General features: G+C 40.6%; 1 long non-coding RNA gene across 2 annotated transcripts in view; it reads left to right on the forward strand.

The window, feature by feature from the left end:
• The first annotated feature begins 17,358 nt into the window (after positions 1 to 17,358).
• Positions 17,359 to 25,867, forward strand: part of LOC147180275 (uncharacterized) — a 34,882-nt gene continuing 26,373 nt past the window's right edge. For both annotated transcript variants that reach the window (XR_015097152.1, XR_015097155.1), the window contains exon 1: positions 17,359 to 17,565. This is a non-coding gene — a long non-coding RNA (uncharacterized LOC147180275). The remainder of the gene's footprint in view (positions 17,566 to 25,867) is intronic.

Consider the following 25,867-nt stretch of genomic DNA (forward strand, 5'->3'; position numbering starts at 1 on the left):
ATTTGCCCGTATCAAAAAAAAACTCATTAAAAATGATCAGTCAGCGCCACCGCAGGGTGCCATGAAGAGCGGCTTGCAACAGGACTGGTCCAAACTGCCTTAAAAGGAGCCGTGGGAATGTTTTCGATGTTTGGTTGGACCTAAAAGGCAGCGTCAACAAACGGCGGAGAAGAAATTCAAAAACGTGTCAACCTTCAAGGCTGCTTTCACGTCTCCGGTTCACTTCCTGCGCTCCAGCGGAATCTGCTGGTTCGCATCCTGTTTGCCTTCTTCACAACAAACCACATCACTCGCTTTGATTTCAACCGCAGGATTTAAAGTGGCCGCTTCCGATTTCGCGCCGATGCTGGTTTATGCGAGTTCACGTGACCCACATCCGTGCGTTTACACGTACTGAACCAAAAAAAAACGGCCGCGACTGCACGCCACGCTAACGTCACCATCGGGCGGCGACGGCACGGAAGCAAACGACGATGAATAAATAATACAATTATTAAACATTCATTTGTCTAGAAGGACTTTAATACTCCATTAGTTTCAAGACCGATAATCTTGGCATTTGTCCACGTTGTTTATTTTGTTAAAGGCGAAGTCAACCATAAACGTTTCTTGACAATAAAATGTTATATGTAACCTCAACGTGACATTCTGATTAATATTACATTTGTGGAATAGCAAAATCCAGCCGTTTTTAATCCATCTCAGGGGGCGGCCATTTTGCCACTTGCTGTCGACTGAAGATGACATCACAGTGGCAACAACCAATCACAGCTCAGCTTCCAGAAAACAGGTGAGCTGTGATTGGTCATTGCCCGAGCCTTGAGCCACTGTGATGTCATCTTCGGTCGACAGCAAGTGGCAAAATGGCCGCCCTCTGAGATGGATACAAAACGTCTGGATTTTGCTGCTTAACTCTTATTCCACTGATGTTGAAATCGCACCGTAGCGAGACCTGAAGCACGTTCAGCCTTTTTTGTCGCATCGGAGTGTTCGCCTGACGACGCGCCGGTTGACAGCTGCAGAGTTTGGCGGACTTTTGAGGCTCATGGCCGCCTTTTTTGCAATCTCTCCGTTTTCAAACTGCCGCGGTTTTTGTCAGCCGAAGAACTTGCTCGCGGTCTTTGTTCGCAAAACCCAAATTCGAGAGCGGCGCAGCTGTCAAAACGACACATTTACCCTGTAAGCAACCTTTGCGGAAAAATGGAAATTCAAGTCAACTGTCAAAAAGTGCAGAAAATGGCGTCATGTTGACGACGTTGGGCCAATTGAGCGTCAGACGCTTTCTGTTTGTGAGCACCTCAAACGGAGAGATTGCAAAAAAAGGCGGCCCTGAGCCTCAAAGTCCGCCAAACTCTGCAGCTGTCAACCGGCGCGTCGTCAAGCGAACACTCGGATGCGACAAAAAACGCTGAACGTGCTTCAGGTCTCGCTACGGTGCGATTTCAACAACAGTGGAATAAGAGTTAAGCAGCAAAATCCAGCCGTTTGTATCCATCTCAGGGGGCGGCCATTTTGCCACGTGCTGTCGACTGAAGATGACATCACAGTGGCTCAGGGCTCGGGCAATGACCAATCACAGCTCACCTGTTTTCTGGAAGCTGAGCTGTGATTGGTTGTTACCTGAGATCTGAGCCACTGTGATGTCATCTTCAGTCGACAGCAAGTGGCAAAATGGCCGCCCCCTGAGATGGATAAAAAACGGCTGGATTTTGCTATTCCAAAATGTAATATTAATCAGAATGTCACGTTGAGCTTACATATAACATTTTATTGTCAAGAAATGTTTATGGTTGACTTCGCCTTTAACAAAATAAACAACGTGGACAAATGCCAAGATTATCGGTCTTGAAACTAATGGAGTAAAGAAGAAAAAAGTTGGACTGGCCGAATGGCCTCAAATTGAACCGGAGTGAAAATGGGTCAATCGAGCCGGCCCGCCTCCGCCAGACTCGTCCGTGCAAAATAAGCGACGAGAGCGCCTCCACTCGCACCCTTTTCACATGGCCAATTACGCGCTGATTTACCTTGCCGCTTAAAATTCAGGTCGCGTGTGGCCGAGCGTTTGTGCGTCTAATGAGCTCCTGCGCAGCATCTGTGCTTCGTGTGTTCCACTCAGCCGCCTCGGCAGCCGCCTCGGTCCTCCTGCTTTCATCCCGTGGAAGCGTGGCAGGCAGATGCTAAGACAAAAAAGAAAAAAGAAAAGGGGGTTTTCAAAATACGGAACCTCTTCTGTCAAAGCTCTCGGCTATTTGTTTTATTTTGCGCGAATGGGCGCGCGCACGCGGACGCACGCGGCGCAGATTTCTTATGTTGATGAGCATCGCCACAGAATCCGGCGGAGAACAATCAGTGGCTCAGCTTTTTTTTTATTGGCTCGATGCAATTTGCTATAATGACCGATTTCATTTGATGGCTTCACTCGGTGAATCTGCGTTAGAAAAATGTCAATGTCAATGTCTTTTTTTTTTTTTTAAATAATAATAATAATAAAAAATAAAAATAAAAAAATAAAATAAAGAGCAATGATGATGACATTTCCGAATGAACAATACTGAGCTCTTTAAAAAAAGAAAAAAAAAGAAGAAAAAAAAATGTCAATGTCATAGTAGCATTTTTTTTTTCCTTTTTTTTTTCTCTCTTTTTTTCTAAGAGCTCAGTATTGTTCATTCGGAAATGTCATCATCATTGCTCTGTCATAGTAGCATTGTCCCGGTTTTGGACTTCCTGGTTCACACTTATCAGAAAAGACTGCCCCCCCCCCCTCAAACATTGTAGTATCATAAAGACCAAACAGAATGTGACATTACCCACAATGCACCTCTGCATACTCACCTGGGAATGATACAGTATTTTGTAACGTTCCAACTCAAATTCCCTTTTCTGCTTAATTGCGTCACGCTGCGCGTCCTCGTTCCTAATCGTACCGTTGCAGAAGATAATGAAGGCAAGAATTAATTAGGTGAGCAGCCGGGTTCCTTTTTGCTGCAGGTGAGACTCGCCCCAGTTGGCCTGAGCGTGTTTCACTCGCATTGCCTCACGCTGCCTCCTGATAATAAACCTTAATGCAGCTTCAGTGCAAGTGGGACTGAAATGAATCCATTTTTTTCTCTCCCAATCAATAGCGACACTTAAGCTTGTGCACGTAGCTCTCCGTTAATTTGCATTCTCAAAACGGTCAACAACACCAAACATTACAGTTCAAATGGTCGCTTGTCACCTTAATTATTCTTCAGAAAGTGGGAAATGTAATAAACGAGACGCTGAGTGTTAAACCGATTAGACGTCTTTAATTGACATTCCGCCGCTAACCGCTAACCGCTAATCATGTGTTTTTGGCATTTCATCTTCTTTCAGTTGGCGAGTCTCGCTAGTAGTAAAAAGATTCATACCAGACAAAATGTTGTGTCCATTCGAGCGTGGCAAACATTAGCATACTATTAGCATACATTATCATACTATATGGCATTAGCATCCTATGCTAATTATCGCATTAGCATCCTATGCTAATGCTTACAAGCGTTTGGGGAGCTCTTTTTTATGTTCTCCCTTTTCTCCGAGAAAACGTGTTTTGATACTGTTGACCTTGGATGACCTGTGAAAGAAAACAAACGTTATTTTTCCCGTGACCTGCAATGGAAGCAAATGTTTTGAGCACATTTTTTTATAAATAATCAAAGCCTAACTTCCAGGAAAAGTCAACCCAAAAAATTATTATCTTGGCAATAATATGTTCTATGCAACCCCACTAGTTTAAATACGGTACTCTGATAAATATTACGTGAGTGGAATATGATTTAAGCCGCAAAATCCAGCTGTTTTTATCCATCTCAGGGGGCGGCCATTTTGCCACTTGCTGTCGACCGAAAATGACATCACAGTTGTTCAGATCTCAGGAAAATGGCCGCTCCCTGAGATAGTTGCATAATTCATATTCCGTAAATGTATTATTAATGAGTATGTCATGTTTAGACTAGTAAGGTCACATATTATGACATATTATTGTCAAGAAATGTTTACGGTTGACTTGCCTTTTAACGAGCTTAACTTGTTCTAACCAGGTTGGCGGCAAACGTGCTTGAGTGGCGGTTGCGGCCTTGTGTCTCCATTGAAGTCATTTTGCTGTTGGAAGCACACGTCCGTCAGGTAAATCAACATCAGGATGCCGGAAAGGAGTCCAACTGATCTCCCAGTGACTCTCTCTCTTCCTTCACTCATCCACTTTTGTCACATTTTTATGCAAATAGCCATCTGCTTGTTTATCGCCCCGTTTTCTCCCTTGACGAGCTTCCAGCGCGACATCGTGTACGCTCGGACAAAACAGCCATTCACCTGAAAGCGTAACGATGTTCACCTTGTTTTTTATTGATGATTACGCACACTGCAGAGGTAACACACTGTCGTGTGTCATTCTTTCCTGTATTCAGGGACGGTCCGAGGCTGAATGGCGCCCCCTGAGGCACATTCCACCACCAACACACACACACACACACACACTCACTGAATTTCACCTAACATTATTATTATTATTATTATTATTATTATTATTATTATTATATTATTATTATTATATTATTATTATTATTATTATTATTATTATTATTATTATATTATTATATTATTATTATTATTATTATTATTATTATTATTTTGGGCCACTGAAAATGTACAGAAAGCAAATAAAAACGTGAGAAAGTCTGTATATGCAGTAAGAATGTCTTTCCAAATTTAAATAAAACACACAAGTGCTCGAATATCACTCAACTTTAGGTTCATATCAAAACTATTTAGTATGCTTGTTCATTTTAATGATTGTATTTATCATTTTTTCCTGACATTGAATCCTGTCTCAGCTCGAAGGAAACTTGTGAGAAGCCGCTGGGGGTAGTTTTTGATCATAGGTTTACAGCACCATCTAGCGGAACACATCGGCGTTGCTTCTTTATTTTTCAGCTGTGTTTATTGTCAAATTGTCATGATTTTTTTTTGAATGTAAGAAAAATAGATCCAACGTTATGGATTACAATTAATTAAATAGGTTTAAATAGGTTTGGGCACATTCCACCACCAACACACACACACACACACCGAATTTCACCTAACATTATTATTATTATTATTATTATTATTATTATTATTTTGGGCCACTGAAAATGTACAGGAAGCAAATAAAAACGTGAGAAAGTCTAACATGCATATGCAGTAAGAATGTCTTTCCAAATTTAAATAAAGCACACAAGTGCTCGAATATCACTCAACTTTAGGTTCATATCAAAACTATTTAGTATGCTTGTTCATTTTAATGATTGTATTTATCATTTTTTTCCTGACATTGAATCCTGTCTCAGCTCGAAGGAAACTTGTGAGAAGCCGCTGGGGTAGTTTTTGATCATAGGTTTCCAGCACCATCTAGCGGAACACATCGGCGTTGCTTCTTTATTTCTCAGCTGTGTTTATTGTCAAATTGTCATGATTTTTTTTTGAATGTAAGAAAAATAGATCCAACGTTATGGATTACAATTAATTAAATAGGTTTAGAAGTGTCATTTTTTTTCTTAACTCAAAAGGCAACATTGAACACATCAGGAAGTGCATTATTATAATATCCAGTTTGAAGTTTAAGCTGTAATCAAATTCATTATAGTTTTAAATATTTCGGTCTGTGCGACTCTATATAAAACTATATTTAAATTATACTTGAATTGTATTACTGTATAGAATTTTTTTTTACATAATTTGTATTTTATTAAGATAAACCTGTGCCATACAGAACACTGCTGTTGATTTAACTTTTCATCTATTGAAGTAAATTCATAACAGAATAATATTTAAAAAGTTTCCTTCTTAGTTTAAAAAAATATGTATTAATTATTCATTTATTAAATGTAAATGAATAACAATTTGGGAACCAGTGACATGATGGACGATAAAATATGCCATTTAATCTCATAATCCATTATGTTGTTCTTTAAAATACTCTCCTAAATAGTGACGTGGGCTTCTATTTTTCAATTAAACAATTATTAAATTAATAAAGAAGTTTGTTTAATTATATCAAGATTTACACAATACAATCGTCCAAGTGGTTAAAAAAATATTAAATATGATATATTATTATTATATATACATATTTGGGAATAAATTAATACAAGATATATTAGAATTGATGTGCTTTGTCCAACTTCTGTACAGAACGTCCTCTCCCACGTATTATGTTCATATTTTGTCCACCAGGGGTCACCAGCGGACTCCCCGCCTTCGAACTCCCGCCCTCCTGCCAATTCCGGTTCCCATCCATTCATCAATCTTCTTTTTACTCGCGCTGACAAAAGACGCGAGTGTGGGAAAACACAACAATGCATTAGAGAACACAGACAGCGATTAACATAAGCTTAGAGGAGGGAGTGCGATGCGTGTACGTGTGTGTGGGGACGCGGAGTGTGCGCGTGTGCGCGAGTGCGCGTGTGCATCTACTGTTACTCCCATTACGATGAAACGAAACTTTACAGTAATTAAGATGATGACATTTAATTGTAAATCCATCCGAATAATTCCAATAACGTTCACTACGCTCTCCTTCCGGTATCTGAGGGATTGTAATGAATCAAATAAATAAATAATCCACCTGCTACAAACAGTATCCATTTTGTTTGTCAATTAAAACTTGACACGGTTATATTTAATTAAAAACAAATCAACTTTTCGCTAAAGGCCTACAATTCCATGCGGGATTCACGCCACAGTATTTAAAAAAAAAAAAAAAATGTTTTTAAATAAAATAACCGATTTCCGGTCTTTCTTGACAGGCTATAAACTGCGCACTTAAAATGACGTCTTTCTTCCTGGCTGGCCGCTCGCTTTTTCCCACCCAAATCAAAAGGGGGCGAGTCGTGGTGGTGGTGGTGGTGGTGGGGGGGGGGGGGGGTCATGTCTGGCCACCCCTCAGGAGAATAACGGGGTCTCTGTCTGGCCCCCCAAACCAGCAACGGTTCTCCGCCATCCCTATGACAACAGCCAAGGACCCCGGCAAGCCCCCTCAGGCCTCTCGTTTGAGCAGATGCCCGTAATTAACGGGACTATGTGGAGGTGTCAGTCGGGCCCCGTCTGCCTTTACACGGGGGCCAAACCTCTCCCAGACTTGTCAGGAGCCTATAAGGCTGGATGAAAAATGAGGGGTGCGTGACGGTGTGCGCTGGGTTGGGGTGGGGCGGGGGGGAAGGGGGGGGGGGGCACTGTCCATCAGTATCTACCAAGACCGACTACAACCAAACTACTTGCAAAAGAAAAGTTTTGTGAATACAACAGATGGAAAAAGTACTCACACTTAACAAAAGCAGTGCATGGTAAAAGTAGAAGTACTGATCCAACTCCATTACTCCATTTTCGAACCGCTTATTCGTAAAAGTAAATATATATATATATAAATTAGGGTGTCAGGCAATTGCAATTTTTAATCGTAATTAATCACATGACTTCAATAGTTAATAATCTGTTTTAAATGTACAATATTATTTTTTAAAGTTTTAATACTCTTGCTGACATAAAAGTGGGAACATTTTTAAACTAATAGAAATCTGCCTGCATCTTTTAGTCACTGAAACAGTAATTTCATAATAATTCATATAATTGAGTTAAAATTCAAAAGATGTACTGTACTGTAAAAAAATTAGTGTGATATTGATTTGCGTTGAGGTCATTTTTTTCTGCCACTAGATGGCATAACTGGCGTTTGTAAGACGTTGGTGACAGCTCAGTGCATTTTTCGTTTTATCGAGCTGTCGAACCTGCAACAGGAAGTAACTTGTGAAATTCTGCACATTTTTTAAATTGTAAAATACAACTTCACCCTCGTCTCCACAAATAGATGCATTATTATTAAATGTATTCCTGTTCAATGTTGACGTGGACGCGTCTGCTGCGCTTTGACTGCAATTCGTCCAGTACAGCCTTTACGATTAAGGGGAGGTCATTAATCACACGTTAAAAAAATGTGTGGTGTGAAAGGAACTTTAAATGAACTCAAAATGAACGCACTCATTTTGACAACTCTAATATATACACAAACTGACATATGAGTAAAAAAAGACGCTTTTGTCCATGTCTCGTGTATTTGGGCCTGCAGCTGGAACGAGGGACTTAGTCAAGACGGAGGGAATTATGAGCATTTCCAAATTACGGTGTTAGCAATAAACCTTTAGGTTTCTGCTAGACAGCAAAAAAAAAAAGTCAGGAAAAGCCTACAAGAACAGCTGAACTTTATCGGGGTCAGTCAGAGGCACTTGAAATGACGGCAGTTGTTTTCAGGCTCATTTAAAATGAGTTGGAACGGGATTGGTTAATTCTGAGCACAGCCACACCCAATTTATACGAGGGTGTGAACACTTATGCAACCATTATTCTAGTTGCTTTTTATATCACAGAAGCATTTGAACTGGGGTGTGTAAACTTTTGACTTCTGTTGGCAGCTTATTCCGTTTGCGTGCAGCGCAACAGCTAAAAAGCCGCTTCACCGTGTTTGCTTTGAAACCTGGTCTCCACTAATTGAGACCTCACTTGGTTTGTATTCAATTAGCTTTTCTGTTCTTTTTTAACACTCAAATCAATCAGAGATTTACGGACCTGCAGCAGAATTTTAAAAATCAATTCTACAGTTGACTGTAAGAATATTTTTTGTCCTGACAAATTATTATTATTATTATTCAATGCTAGCGTCAATAAATAAACGATGATCATCATTTGTCGTCAGTCAATCATGTTTTATGACATTTTTTACTCAAGTAAAATCCTCGCGGGCTAACAACATTTTGACCCTCCAAAGCCATCCTGTCCAAAGGTCACCAAAGGTCAACAGCGCCCGCTTGAAGGCGCATGCGTCCGCTGGCCGGCGAACGACCCCTGGGGTCATCCGATGCACTGCCGGCGAGTCCATCAAGATCGGCGCCGGTCATCGGCACGCTCCGGCTCCCCGCCCGGGGGAGTTCGCGGGGTCATCGCACCTCCGGCCTGGCCGGCCCTTTTTTGTCGTCATGACTTAATGAGGCTCGCTGACGCCGTTGCTCTTTTTTGTGCGCGGCTTCAAGCGCACAAGAGTCGAGTTTTACGCCGACGTTCAAGCCTTTCAAAGCGTCTGCGGAGGTCCGTAAAAGGAAGCTCGTCAAAGCGCCTTACGAGCTCGTAAAACGCCGTCCTGCGGTTTTTCTTTTTTAAGGAAAAAAAAAAAAAAAAAAGCTTGTAAAACAGCTCGACAATACGTCGAATTTTGTTGACTTACTGAACTGACGTCAAATGACAATTTTTGGTCAATTTGTCAGTGCATGATGGAAAATTATATGTAAAAGTTTCAAGGTTGGGATTATTTTCAACAATAAATGAGGAACGTTCAGCGCAAAAATTAAGAAATAAAAATGGATACCATAACATTGATTTGAATAAAATATAAGAAGTCAATATTCATCATTAAATATTTACAGTCAACTCTTCTGTTATATGATATAACAATTTAACTCAAAATATTACAATATCATTTTTTCGTGTGAGATTTACACATGACTCTCATAGTTATCATTTTTATTCTTGTAACGAGAGCTGTCAAAATTAATTGATTCATCGGCAAGTAATCGTCGATCAAATGACAACGACGTGCAACTTCTGCAGAAATTGCGTGCGAATGCTGAAAGCTGAACGCTTATGAAGTCAGTTGAAAGATCAATTATGTGAAAATGATCAAGTATTAATTGTCGTTGAAAGATAAATGAATAAAAAAGAACACTTGAACCCGGGAGGCGTGAATTTTTGAAGGGAGTTGACATTTGAAAATCGCAAGTATTATGTGGGAGAATTAAATGCTATAAAGAATAAAGAATTCCAATGACATGTGTGGGAATGCTTCCAGCACAATAATTGAGTAATCGTTTGGAGCCATTTTTTCATCTAACTCATTCACTGCCATTGACGGCTATTGACGTCAAAATTTCATTTGAGCTATTTCTATTAGTTTAACATTTTTTTAGAACAGATAAAAATATTTAAGAATAATCGTGAGTTAACAATTGCAGTCATGCGATTAATTACAATTTTATAAAATTATCACCTGACGCGATTTAAAAAAAAAGAAGAAAGAAAAGATTATTAAAAATTAGGAGTGTCTGGATTATTTTTTTTTTATCATAATTAATTGCATGACTTCACAAGTTAACTCACGATTAATCACAAATTGTATATCTGTTCTAAATGTACAATAAAAATAATTCTAGGTTTTCTAGGGAAAATGTTAAACTAATGGAAAAGGTTCAAATGAATTTTTGACGTCTATAGCCGTCAGTGGCAGTGAATGAGTTCTAAATAAAAAAAATTGATTTCTGTTGTCCTTCATGAAAGAACACTGATTAATTTGTGTGTTTAATGAAAATAAGACATTTGCAAACATCTGTTTTTAAGTTTGGAAAATCGAACTGGTAACATAGTACAACATCACCCCCCCCCCTTCCTTTTCTTTTTTGGGGGGGGGGGGGGGGGGTCAGCGAGCCAGACAGCATTTTATTGGAGAGCAAAGGCAGGAGCATAAGGAGGTGGGACCGGTCGTCTGGGAGCGAGCCTGCTAATTATGCTGCGGCGAGACACATCGCGTACGTGGGAAAGAGAAAAAAAACACTTTTGGAGAACACAGCAATGACACCAAAAGATAAACACGAGAAAAAAATGGATTCAACTCACGGAAGTATATTTGACGTGCTGTGCATTCATTTCATTGTTCGCGTCGCTTTTTTATTTTATTTTTATTTTGGGGGGCTTTTCACAAGCACTTGTTACAAACATTTGCGCCACAGGAACACTTTTTGTCAAAAGCAGACGAGATGCAAGAAGAAGAGGCAGAGAAGGTCCCCAACATTGACGAGCCAAAATCTGTATAAAACTGCCATTTAAATGCAATGGGATCATTTTTTTTTCTTTCTGTTAAGCATTCATTATGTTTTTCATGAGTAGCAGCAGTTGAAGGTTCGTCATTACCGGAACGTATGCTGAGTGATTTCCCACGCAATATGTTAGCGTTAAGCGAGACATGAACATTTAGGGATTTTTTTTGATAATACGATGTTTAATTCTATAGATTGTTTTACATGTCAGTTTTATAGTAAACTTCAATTTGGAGTTTAAAAAAAAAAAAAAACCCAAAGCTATTTTTCATCTTTAGCTGATTTTCTTAAAACAAAATTGTGTTTGTTTTTTGTTTTTTATAATACAATGATTAATTGTAGTTTAGTTTTATGTTATTTTGAGTAAACTTCAATTTCAAGTGACGAACAAATAGCTTGAAATTATTTTCAATGTTAGCATTAAGCTAGCTGATTTTTTTTTTTTTTTTAACTCATTCACTGCCAGTGACGGCTATAAACGTCAATCCCCCCCCCCCCCACACACACACACTTTTGTTAACAAGAGTATGAAAACCTAAAATTTTTTTATTGTACATTTAGAACAGATATAAAATGTGTGATTAATCGTGAGTTAACTCGTGAAGTCGTGCGATTAATTACAATAAAAAATTGTAATCGCCTCTTGCCCCTAATTTTTAATCATCATTTATTTTTATTTTTATGAATTTATGGCAGTGAATGAGTTCATGCGTAATGTTGAATTTTCTTTTGTTGCATATCTTTGTTTTACAAGAAACTTTTATTTGCAATTTCCAATCTTTTTTGAAGAGCTGTGCGAGGTTGCGTGAGAGGTGCGAAGGAAAACTTGCAATAAAAGTGTGTTTTTTGGGGAGGAAAAAAAATGAAACAAAAATGTTTTCCTAATCACTGGTATTCTAAAACAATAATAACTGCAAAGTCAAACTTTTTCACGCAACAAATTTTTTTATCCAGATAATCAGTCACACGTGTTCACAATCAGCCAATCACATTCAGTTACGCCAAATAAAATTCCGCTGTTCAAGTAGGCTTTCCTCGACATCTTCCAGTTTCAACAATCTCCTTATGTGTCTGAAATATGAGCTATCGGGTGTCAATGTATTCATTTATTTATTTATTTATGGATTGATTGATTTTGTGATCGTTTCAGGCCACATTAAAGGTAGAAAAAGTTCAGACGTTTTTGAACAGACGACTCCAAATATAAACCAATAGCACGGAAGTACCAAAGTGTCATTTGTCCAATCAACGCGCGCGCCTTTCACTCCTCGGCCACGCGCACGCACGCACGCACGCACGCACGCACGTTGTCCCGTCCAATGAGCGTCGGCCGCTTTGAGCTTGAACTTGAGCGAGCGGAATGGCGGAATGTGGCCCCGTGGGAACGCGGGCCCCTGCTGGCCCCGGTCGACGCCCCGCCCTCCATTTACTGGGGTTGTGTGTGTGTGGGGGGGGGGGGGGGGCACCCCGGGTGGTGTCACGGCTCATTTGCATAAAAATCCGACGGACTCAAATGAAGGCACGCTGACGGACCGCAAATCTTTCACACGCGCGATCCTTGCCTGGCTGGACTCACACACGCGCACGGAGGGTAAGTAAGAGCTATTTCACACAAAAAAAAAAAAAACACACACACACACACACACGCACACACTTGCTTTTACATGCGCTGGAATTACGTTTGGGTTCCATACAAATGTATGTTGTGTTGTGTGTGTGTGGTTTTTTTTTTGTACAGTAGCCTATACTGTACATTTAGGCTATGCTAGGAATGTGTGGACTACGTCATGTATTTATGTTTAAATGTAGACAGGGCTCGAGAACAGAATGTTTTGTTATTATTATTATTATTATATTAACTGTATTTGCTTTTATATTTATTGTATTATTCCCTTAAGAGCTTTCTTTGAGGTTTAGCCTGTATGTCATCGTTAGTTCTTGTTTTTTGTGCTATCGTTCATTTGGTTGTCTATACTGTCTTTGTTGTTTGAATGTATACAATACCTCAAATTCCCATGCAGTAACGTTTATATTACTGTACTTGTAATACTGGCTCAAGAGCAGTGTTTTTTTTTTAAATATTGTATTGTTGTTAAACCAACTGTAGCCTAATCTGAATGTATCATTTTCAATCCATTGCATATATATATATATATATATATAGCCTATATTCATATAATTGTATTTTAAAACAATTGCGTGTTTAAAGCTCAAAAACTAACTCAAACATATCTATTCTAAAGTAACCTTTTATTTTACTTTTTGCAATTTAACCGTCAGCACATCAACCCACAAAAACGAATGAGTGCATCAGTGACGCAAGGGATAATAATAATAATAATAATAATAATAATAATAATAATAATAATAATAATAATAATAATAATAATGTAACATAATTTCCCCACAGGACAATTTGATTTTTTTAAATATATATATATGGAAAACTTTTGACATCGTGCTTACGTCATCATTCCAACAAGTGTTGTTTGCAAACTAGAAAGTGCGTAAAGAAATTTAAAGAAGGAATTTTCTCATTTCATTTCATTTCTTAATTTGAGCCATTGCAGGATTTTGTTTGTTCTTTTTTTTATAATGAAACTGACTTGGAGAGTTGATAAAAAAAAATGAGTAAGCAGTCAAAAATGTTCACATGCAGCTTCACCAGCAAGTCTTTGACATATAAATGATCGAAAAGAACGAAAATAATAATAAAATATAACACGAATTCTCCCAAATAATATACGCGAAAAATGTACTTTACAACAACCAAACTCTGAGCCTGAATACTTTTCTAATCTCGAATAATTATATGTACTGCATATTTGACTGTAAATGTACATTTACCAATAAATTAAAGGCCGACACAGTTTCCAACGACATATCATTTTTCATACACACGTTTTCAATCGAAATGAGTTCAATTCCACACATCTGACTTGCTGATTGGCTGAATGGCAATGACGTGTTTGATCCAAGTTCGACCGAGTCATTTTAAAAATAGGAATGGCAATAAACTCGTTCAGGTTTTTTTGTTTTTGTTTGTTTTAATCAGATAAATGACGCACATAACATAAAAAGTAATTACCGTATATGTCCTGTTATTTATTGTGAGTGGGATTGCTATTAAAATAAACGTCATTAGATAATAATAATAATAATAATAATAATTATTATTATAATAATTATAATAATAATAATTTCCCCACAGGACAATTTTATTATTTATATATATATATATATATATATATATATATATATATATATATATATATATATATATATATATATATATATATATATATATATATATATATATATATATGAAAAACGTTTTACAATAATAATAATAAAGGAAAGGATGTTTTTGTTATTATGAATTGAAAGCACTTTGGCCTTTTGAGTTGTTTGGCTTCACTTGACTTCAGTTTCACTCAATCGTCTCGCAAAATGTGAAATTCATTGAAATGTGCTCATTCTTCAGAATCAATGCGTTCCAAATAAATCCAGCGTATCCAGTTAAATTCAAAGCAAAATTAAACTACCACATCAAGCATGTTAACGCTTACCATGTTTAGTTTTTTTATATTTCCTTTTTAATGGTAATATATTTTTCATTTGACGTAATCAAACCTCATGCAAATGAGGCTGCACATAACACGACGACTCTTCAATTGAATATAGTTCAGTACATTTTCTCGCCAAGGGGTAGCGCTGTTTCATTCTTTCGCGTACATTCTCAATGCTCTTACACCTCTGTATTTTTTTTTGGGGGGGGGGGTTCTTTTTTGTGTGCAAACTGGCGCATCTTGTGGGGGAGGAAAAAAAAGCTTTATTTTATTAGCACTCTTGCTGAGCTTGTATTTATTTGTTGAAGAATTAGGACAACAAGAGGGATTACCACCTGGGCGGGGGAGGGGGGGGGTTCCCTAAAAATCAAATAAAATGAAAATCATTGCTAGTAAAAATGTAATGAAATGCTGAATTGAAGCTTATTATTATGTGAGGCTTGACAGAAAAGTGATCTCTCAAATTCGTTTTTAAAATTATTATTCAGCAGCTGCATTACTGCTTTTTATTTTATTTTTATTTTTTTTACATCAAACACACCACGTGTGATTTTTTATATAATATGGGGATCTGTTTGGAAAATTTAGTAGGCCCCGAGCTGGCTATATTTTCTTCCTCCTCATCCTCCTCCTCCTCCTCCTCTTCCCTTCCTGCAACCTTCAACATAATTTGCATGCACATATTGCATATCTTCAGTGTGAATATTTGAAAGATTTGTGTAAATTTTTGTTGATTTAAAAAAAAGTGTGTGTCTGTCTGTGGGGGTGTGTGTGCGTGTGTGTGTGTGCGTGTGTGTGTGTGTGTGTGTGTGTGTGTGTGTGTGTGTGTGTGTGTGTGTGCGTGTGTTCTCCCTCCATCTAAATCTTCTGCATCTTTCGTTTTTAAATATTAAAACTTCAGTGGGCCAAATGAGCAAAGTCAATAATTAAGAACGCGGCGCATGCGCACTTGATCCTCTTGAGCCACGTGGAGAATGTTAATGAGCAAAGTGGAGTCGATTGTTTAAATGAGACTCCGTCAGCCATGTGCTCGTGTGAGGAGCATGGATGGAGGAGGAGGAGGAGGAGGCGGTGCAGAGTTGAGGGGGGTGGGGGGTGGCTGGGGGGCATTGTTGTGAGCCTGGGAAAGTGTAGCAGGGCCGACGCCAGACTGTGGTGTCGGCGTGGGAGGGGGGGGGGGGGGTGCGGGACCAGACCGGATTGTCATGTAAATGGCTCTCCAGCACGTTGTTGAACTTGATTTTGACTTCACCCCCACCAACCTCTTTCATTCTGGGAGGGGGGCGGGGGGGGCATTTTGGTTTGTGGGAAAATCCATCATGAGCACTTTAGTGTGTAAATGCATCCATCTTTTGTCATGATTGCTGTTGTCGAGTTGCGCGTAATTCTCCAATGATCCTCGTCGTGCACGCGCTTTTTTAATATATATATGTTTTTACACTTTTTTTGCGCGCGCGTGCGTCAAAGAGTAAATTGAATGCAGCAAAGGGGCCTGCTCGCCTGCACGCCGCGCAGCCGATTGGATCTTCTTATAAATGATGCAGAGAGGAATGGCAAAGATTGGAGATGCACGAGGCTTGTGCGCGGCTGCACGTGCACGTGCAGGCCCCCCACACCCACCCGAGTCACATAACAGATTGCCCACGCGCCATAATCACACATCGAACTGCTATCTGGTACTTTGGAAACCCGGAAGGCGGAAAATATACTGTTTACTCTTTTTATTTATTTATCTGAAGATCAGGCACGCACGCGCAGACACGTAAAATGTACTAAAAACACGCACGCGTGATTCAAACTTGAGCAGATAGTGCAAGTTGTGTGTGTGTGTGTGTGTGTGTGTGTGTGTGTGTGTGTGTGTGTGTGTGTGTGTGTGTGTGTGTGTGTGTGTGTGCGTGCGTGTGCGTGTGTCTTGGTCGTAATCCCAAAATGCTTGGTGACATTTTTAACAGCATTTTTTTGCTCCAGCCATCCAATTTATTTTTGATTTATTAAAGTGTCCTGTTTTATTAGAAATGTTTTGTGAGTCCAATGTAATTCAATTGGGAAGATATTTGCAATTGTGCTCATAAGTTAAGATGGCAGAATTTGTAAATGATATGAACACTTTTTTTCAAAAATATATTATTATTATTATTATTATATTGAAATATTATTATTTATACATTTAGATTATTGTTAATCTTTAGTACATTTGAGAACTGCATCATCAAAGGCGAATTTGTCAGCCCGCCCCCTAAAAAAAATTTTGAACAAACTCTGCCCGAATATGTAAATTTATTAGCACAACAGTATTTTTTTTTAACAAATGGAGATCTTGCTCAAAGAGGTCAAATTAACAAGTGAGCGAATGTAGGTCAACTGATTTTGAATTGCATCTTCACAACAGAGCAGGACAAAAAAATTAATAAAAGAGTTGATTGTTTTTTAACACCTGATATTTATTGCCGCGATTTTACAGCAGTGCCTGACTAAAAAATTTCAGGTAGCAATGCTTATATTTGTCGAATGAAGTATTATAGCCTTGAACTCAAATCATTGCACAAGTAAAAACAAATACCGTGAAAATTCTAATTCACATTTTTTTTTCAGTACAATCTGCAAAATCAAATTTTTGCGTGTGCTATTTTGCTGATCAGCTCCATTTTGTTAAAAAAAAATAAAAAAATAAAAATAACAAAAACATCGAAAACCACACAGCACCAAAACTGACTGGGAATGAAACATTTTCACATTTCGTTTTGTTTTTAGATTCCCGCCTCTCTCTCTCTCTCTCTCTCTCTCTCTCTCGCTCCCTCCCTCCCCCCTCCCTCCCCCTCCCCCGACGCGAGGCGGAGTTAACGTGCGTGCGCTCCCCATGTGCACTTCTTGCACTTGTCAGTCGCACCGTGCAAGAAGCCGCACACCACTCGGAGTTGCCCTCCCACTGGCTGCACACTTTCTTTCTTTTTTGCGGCGCAAAAAATGTGCACCTTTTTGAGGATCTGTTTTACATAAAAAAAAGCGGACTTGGGCTTTTAATTGTCTTGTTTTATTATTTGGACGATATGAACTTGCAAGAGGAGGAGGAGAATCCTGGAGTGCAAGTAAGATACTTTTTCATTGCATGAGAGGGGTGCGAGTGAGGACATTGTGTTCATATGTGATAATAAACATTATTATCTTCAATCTTATTCCACAACATGTCGTTGTAGAATAATATTCAAGGTAAAACATTGTTTTTTTTTATTATCAACAAGGGAAGAAACATGGTCCACACAATGAGGTCCAATATAAGCAGAGCTGCATGATGCTACATACACCTCGTGCGTGCATGCGTGCGTGCGTGCGCGTCCTCGCTCATCTGTGCGCGGCCCCTTTAAGAAAAGACGACAGGCTGAGTTGCTGTCTTTGGTTATCTAGCTGTATGAGTTTTAATTTCATAAAGCTAGAGAACCGAAAGTACCAACTGACGCCGAACACTTCGCCGAAAAACCCCGACGACGGCGGCGCACCGGAGGCTTTCCGGACCGGAGGACTCGCTCGAGGCAGCTTCCGGCCCAGAGGATGTTCAAGAAAGCAAAATGAGGAGGATTGCTGTTAATTGCGCGCCACAAGAGAAGACTGAATGATTCTCTTTGATGATGATGGTTCGGTCCGGTCCATTCCGTGCGTCCGATCCGCATTCGGGAAGACCCAAAAGCGATTGAAGGAATCGCGTCGCCTTCAAGACACAAAAGGGAGCCGTTTCACGGCGCATGTGGGCGACTTGCAACTTGCCGGCACGCGAACGAGCGTTTAAAAGGTGCGATCATATCACGGGAAGGAAGACTGGAAGGTGTTGAAAGGCGCCACGTGATTGGCCGGTTCGGGGGGCACGTGATGTTGTCGGCAGCAGCCGCCATCTTTCATGCATTTTTTTGTTGATTCCAGCTTGGATGCTTTCGAACGACTTACAGTTACGGGGTCGTCACAAGAAAGCGAATGTGACGTCATACCTGTTCTAGGATTTCGTTTTTTTAAGTTGTCTAAATACATATTTGACACAGTTGAAGTTGAAACATAAACAAGAGACTTACGTGTTCTGTCTTCTTGTCTTGAGCCAACTTAATGCTAAAGCGCACAGATGGGCTAACGAAGCTAGCATCGATGTTGCAGATGTTACAGTTGGGTCCAAAAATAACCCAATTTGGGTAAAAAAAACAAAAAACAACCCAAGACAAATATTTGGTTGTTAGTGGTTCAAATTGAGCCATATGGATTGGTCTCTTTTTTTTTCTTTTTTAACCCAAATTGGGTTATTTGGGACGCAACTGTCGACAGTCAACGTAACAATACTCACAGGCATCGATTTGTTATCCGCTTCAAAAACAATGACAGTCATATTATTGCAGCTTACTGAATCTCTTAGTTGTGAAACTCTTCTTTGTGTATTATTCTGTACATCTACTGCAGTGGTATCCAAACTATGGCCCAGGGGCCATTTGCAGCCAGCTGTGCTTTTTTTGGCGGCCCACGACATTTATTTAAAAAAAATCATCATTGAGATAGGCGACAAAACTGCTTAAAAAGGGAGGTTGAGGTGAAAAGTGATTCATTTTTCCATTCATTTTAATGGGAAAATATGTTGTTTCATATTTAATATGGACCCCCAAATCACGGCAAATTATTTATTATTTCCCTCACGTCACATTAAATGTCGACTCCTGTATACTCTCCACAAAGTCTGCTTTTGTTTCCTCGCTCTGCATATCGGCGCACGACATATTGCATCACCCGCTCCGACCTCATCATCCGAACCCAATCTTGTTTTTGAACCGCATTTAATCCAGCGGATTATTTTGGGACCACGCGTGACGTTTGATCTATTCTTGGGAGTGGAATCAGATGAGCGAACGTCCCTCAACTCCCGGCGTGCTCCATTTGGAGCACGACTGACAATATTTGACGTGAGCGATTTCAAGTGTGACCGCAGCCGCGTGCGATTGTTTTCACGCGGAACACGCGGCATCTCGCACTGTTCCGTTTTTTTGTAGCTTAGCAACCGACGAAGCAGCCATTTTGTCCTTCTTACATCACGTGCGTTGTCAAACATGACATACTGTTCTTTGTCTGATCATTTTTTCCCGCTTTCGCTTCCCCGTGCGCTAGCATTAGCTCGCCTATATGCTAACATTGCGTTTTTGTTTTCCTTTGGAAGGAGGACGCCAAAGTCATCCTTTCCTTAAAGTCGGCCTCTGACGCCGGCGGGCCAGCGGCGATGACGAGGAGCTTGTCCGTCAGCCGGCAGGTACGCGTGCGCTTCGGCTGTCGTTTGGGAGTCTTGCGTTGACGGTTTGCGCTTGGAGGTCAAACGGAAAGATGCTCCAGGCTTCTTCACGGGTGTGAGGTGCGAGTGTTTCTTGAGCCAATGATACCATAGTTGCTCGTCTGCGTTTTAGATATACAGTGTTAGCTTGATTTAAAAAAATGCTTCATAATCCACAGATAGAAGGGTAGAAAAATTGACACTTAGTTGTTGCAGCCACAGGGACAGGCAAACGTGCCAGGGGGGGGGGGGGGGGGGGGCAAAACTAGTGGTCAGTGGGGATTCCTGGGAGAGCCACGAGGGAGGACGGCGAGGGGCAGACAGGGTTCGGCATCTGGCAATGAGTGAGTGACCAGGAGAGACGTCAATTGGCGGGTAGCCGACGGGACTGGCAGAGGTGGGCGTGGCTTGAGAGTGGGCGTGGCTTGAGAGTGGGAGAGGTGAGTGGAAAAACACCGAGGGTGACGAATAGTGCCAAACAGTCAAAAGCGCACGTGCAAGCTGGCATTCGCAAGGAGCTGCAGTGTCATGGCCAAAAGCTCACATTGATGTCGCACACACTTTAAAGACACACATTCGACACGGATGCTACAGTGTGTATTAAGGCTGAATGATTTTGAAAAATAATCTCTTAATTGTGATTTTTTTCCCCCCCCCTCCTCAATATTGCAATTGCGATTTAATATGCCATTATTTTTTTCAAGGTCCTCTCTACATTCATACATACATATATATATATATATATATATTTATTTATATATATATATTTATATATATATATATATATATATAAATATATATATAAATATAAATATATATATATATATATATATATATTTATTTATTTATTTATTTATCCACACACACCAACACAATTAATAGATTCCTTTTATTTCAACTTTATTTAACCAGGTAGGTCAGTTGAGAAACATTTCTTAGTTACTATGACGACCTGTAACCTGTTTTCCAATAACAATATCAGATTTATTATAAATACTTGTAAATATTTTTGTTTTTATAGGTCAGGTTATTCGCCAAATTAAAGACAAATGAGCCATGAATTAAAATGAAATACATTTATTTCTTTATTTATTTATCTATTTATTTATAGAAGTTACCTGCATGTGCGGTTTTTTTTTTTACTAAGAATCGAGATAAAATTGTCGATAAAGGAATTTTATTTTAGCCACTATGGCATTTTCAAGACACTGAAAATAATGGAGATAAAATTTAATAATAAAAAAAAAAAAATAGTAAAAGCAAGGAGGGTGTTAAAATACAACCTGACATCTGCTTTCAAAGAAGTTTCTGCACTTTTTGTCCTCCGGCGAGGTTTACGCACATGAACCGGCAGTTATCGTCCGCTTCATAAGAACTGCCCGCCCCAACACCCCAACACCACCTCGCACCTCCAACCGCAGACATCTTGCTTCGTCTCACAGCAAAAGTGATAATACGAGATCAGCAAGAGAGGAACGTGGACTGCTTCCTCATCCGACAACAAATATATGCAAGCTTATAATTACATCGACGGCATATTCTCTATATATTCCGTTTGAAGTCTCCTGGTAACTATGAACCCACTTTTATTTTGCCTTGGTGGAGGTCCACTCTCTAAAGACGGACTTTTAATGAATTATACACGCTTGTCTATAATAAGCGTGTACAATTGCTAAAACGGCAAAGCTAACGGTTGTGCACTTACATACAATGTGTAAACTAAACACATTTTGTTTCTGCTTTTAAGTATTGACATTTTTGCCCCCCCCCCCCCACCCGCCCCCCCCCTCACACACTCACACCTCCTCCATTCTCATGCAGTCAGCGTTTTATCCCTTTAAGCACGATGATCCTATTTGTCAGGTAGCGAGTGTGCTCGGCGGCGAGGGAGGCGGCCGTGTAATCTTCGCCGCGCTTCCTTTTATCCCGTTAGGCCGGCGCCGGCGGTCGACGTTTTGGGGGAGCCGCTCATGTGGAAAGAGCATTTTGGGTGGCTCTGTCCTTTTTCGTCCTTAATGCCGCCACGCCACACGACCTCCTCGTGATTGTCGGGCTCGCTCGCCATCATTCCGCCACGGAAGCCGACGCGTCCACGTTGCGTACATTTGGCGGAATTATTTGCCGCTTGTACTTTATTCCAACATTGCATCTCCCCACTTACGCTCTTCTCTTCGCCCGCCCCCCCCCTCCCCCAAGAATTAAACAAAGTGGATATTATCGCCAAGGTCAAATCTTGACGGTTCCGCAACCTTGACGCTCAATAGAAAGCTCAGTTATTCAAATTTGGCACCGAGTTCTTTGAGTTGGGCCGATTTTCCCAAGCTCGACATTAGCATATGCAAGGACCGGGCCGGCGCTGCTGTTTTCTAAAGTGGATGTAAATTATAACCTCCGTATTATACAGGCTGATGGCAGATAAATCTCTGCAGTAATGCATTGCAGGGAGTGGGGGCGGGGGGGGGGGGTCGGGGGGGGGGGGGGCAATGTGCGTATATGTATGAGTGGGTGAGCTACTGTACAATAGCCGCTGGCAGATGGAATGCACGGCGGCGGCGGCGGCGGCGGCGGCAAAGCGCTTGCTCAACTTTCTTTTGCAGCAAAGCAAGAAATGTCAGAAATTCTCCTCAAAGTGAACGCACGCCGCTCTAGACAAATATTAACACAAGGAGATTAGCAAAGTGAAATTTGCACTTGTTGGCTCCAAAAAGGCCTCAGCAGCAAAGTGGGGACCTCTTTGGAATCTCTATGCAAACGAGGGTTCGAATAATAACATGTATTTATGAAGGGATGAGGAAAGTGGGGGGGGGGGGGCAAGGGTGGGGTGGGGGGGGCGCTTTTGAAAGCCGCTAGGCCGCAGCATGAATAGGATTGAAGGGGAGGCTGTGTGTGGGGGGGGGGGGGGGGTTGGCGGGTCTAGTCGGACAAGGGTAAGAGGGGGTCTAAAGGGGGGGGGGGGGGCCCCCAGCAGTCTAGGCCTCAGCCGAGGCAGCTGTGAAAAGGGGTCCCGTCTTTTTCCCACGCCCAGCAAGACGTGCAAACACTGCCGCAACTCGCTCGGGTCAAGTCCCATCACTGATATATACACTCGCGCGCACACGCGGGGGGGGGGGGGGGGGGGGGGAGTGTGTGCGTGCGTGCAAATTAACAAGCTGGCCGCTGCGACATGGGGGACACCTGCCAGTCCCCCACAATGCTTTGCGCTCTCTCTTGTTCGTCAAGGGCCCTGACGAGACAACAATTAGGTCATAACTTCAACTTGAACTTAAAATTCGTCTGCGGGTTCAACAAAGCCTGATTGCGCTCGATGACAGGCGCCAAAACCTGAAATATTTACACGGCAGGACAAGCTCGCTAAAGTGTGTTGATTGAAAATGTTGATTCATATCATTGTTGACAATTACTTCATTGTTTTTACATTATATTAAATATCGCTTGCGCGGGGCCAAAACCTTGTACCTCAAAAAATTGTCACTTTCCAGGAGACCGCAAAAAACAACATGTTTGTTTCGACCATTAACTTTGCATCATCAAAGACGGCAATCCTTTTTTTGGACACGTTTGAAATCGAAGGATCGGTCGCTATTTCGTGCAAATGACAAAAAAAGTACAGATTTGTTGAAAAATATGAAATTTGCCAAATTGTGACTTTGAGGTTGATCTCTTAATACGTATTTCGATAGGGTTCGAGGACGGTTTATTCTAAAGGCAAACGAATAGATTTGCTTTGATTCATCAGGATTCCGATTCCATTCGATAGTTTACGGTTTGATGCAGAAAATGTCTTGCTGTCTGTCATTGTACGATATGAATGAACTTTTCAGTACGTTACTGTAAATGTGCCATTTCCTCCAAATATATATATATATATATATATATATATATATATATATATATATATATATATATATATATATATATATATATATATAAATATATAAATATAAAAGATGAGTCAGTAAGTGATTCAATTGGATTCCATGCACTTGCTTCTTTGAAATCAAAACGGATTTTCTGATTCAAATCAGTTTGTCGACAACTAATAGATTTTTCTGTCTCCAATTATTTGTGTGTGTGGTACATAAAATGGATGTACAAATTCATATTTGTAATTGTCAAGAGATAAAAGAAGGAATAAAATACTCGATGGGATAAATAATAATTATGAATACAGTTATGCGTGAAAGTTCACATATCCTTGTGGCACGTAAATGTACAAAAGCGCAACCTCTTAATGACACATTAATGCTATGAATCGTCACCAAAAATTCACACGCACATTTCTCCTCATGTCAACTTCAAACTTTGAAAATATCAAAACAATTGCCACCGTATTTTGGATTTTATGGCCATTAAGCCTTTTTTCTCACTCATAAGTTTTCAAGCACATCTGTATATCTTTTATGTTTATATGTTCAAATGAAAACAATCTGTCACATCAAACCTTGTTTGCTTGCGTGCAAACAACTTCAGTCTGCAGGCTTTGAAAACAAGAAGTGACAAAAAACGGTTAAAAATAGAAGTACTTCTTTACTTAACGAGACAAAGGGGCAATTTCTGGAGAAATTGCGAGTGAATGCTAAAAGCTAAATGCTAATATTTGAATGCATGTGGAATGCTTATGCAGTAAATTGAGGATGAATAATGTGAAAATTATAAATGATTAAATGTAGTTGAATGACAAAGTGCAACCAGTCCAAGAGGGGATCCAAGGGCTGTGGGGGAGGGGGGGATGGGGGGGGGCGGACAGGGGTTCTCGTGTTTACTGGTTAATGCTCCGCAGCACTACCAACCAAGTCACAGGTGAATTGTGGAAACAAATGAAATATTGTGTAATGGCATTGAAGGAAATTCCCGTGATGACGTGAATTTTTAGTTGAAATTCGAACGGCGTGTAAATCTGAAGTATTATGCGAGCGGAATAAAAATGCTATTTAAAAAATGGTTAGAAACAATTCATACAAATAAAATTAAAAAAAGGACAAACTCTGGGATGTACTTAAGTAAAAAAGTCCAAACGAATTTGTCGTACTGCCAATTCTACACAATATTGCACAACTTGGCACTTCTAAATCCCAATGAAAGTAAAGCACAGATACCTGAAAAAGTCGAGCGTCAAAACCACTGCGAGTGAATCTCGACGTTTTGGGAGGCGGTCGGCAAATGTTCCTCAGTTCGCCGTGACCTTCTGTCGTCGTCCGAGGGAGGAGCTAGAAGACATTTTAAAGAGACGACAACAATCATTTCCTCGCTGTGCTCCTCTAAAAACAATTAGCTTTGCACAAAAAGCAAAGAAGGTCAAAAACATCAGGCAGGTACGAAGCAGCTTCGCGTTTCGGGAGGATTTGCTCTTTCCATTATCGCGCCGCCGTTTAAAAGCTTCTGGAGGAGCTTTTTACAAATGTCGGGAAGCGGCTGCTCTTTCGGCGCCGAGAGGCTCGTCCTCCCCTGTGCTAACGCCAATCACGGCGGCACTCCGCCACAAGCTAACGCCGCGCGCGCTCAGGCCGCTCGACCTCGTTCAGTTCTCGCCGCTTTTAATTCCGCGCCAGCTCTTCTTCTTCTTTTGTTACTTTGGTCTCCCATGCGTCCTCCTCGTTGTCATTTTTCCCTCCTATTCAGATGAGTTTCCAATGGCGTGGGGGGGGGGGGGGGGGCTTCCTAATTAGCTCTGCAAAGATGCTTTTGTTGGACGCCGTGCGCATTGAGAGCGGATGCATGACAGCCCGAGTGTTAGCGCGGAGCCGCCGTAATGAGGTTTGTTAGCCGAGCGCGTGTCCTGCCGTTTGGGGCCGCCTTTCAAGCGGCGCGCGTGCGTGCGTGCGTGAAGAGAGCCAGAAGTGTTTTGAGCGGACCGCGATGCAGATGATGATGATGAAGATGAGGACGATGATGATGCGGCACACGTGGACCGGAAGACGAGCGTCGCAGCTTTGAGCGTCGTTAGTGCACATTTTTGGCGGGGAAATGTTTTTGCTCCTCACGTCTTCAAAAGACAGTTTGGGGGAAAGTAGGAAATAATAGAAGTCACCCCCCGCTGGGGAGTTTATGCTTTCATTCCATTTGTTAGCTTATTAGCGAGCACCGCGGGAAAAAAAAATGCC

The sequence above is a fragment of the Leptonotus elevatus genome, chromosome 1 (genome assembly GCF_054856555.1).
Source record: "Leptonotus elevatus isolate MCC_2025b chromosome 1, RoL_Lele_1.0, whole genome shotgun sequence".
Classification (NCBI taxonomy): Eukaryota; Metazoa; Chordata; class Actinopteri; order Syngnathiformes; family Syngnathidae; genus Leptonotus; species Leptonotus elevatus.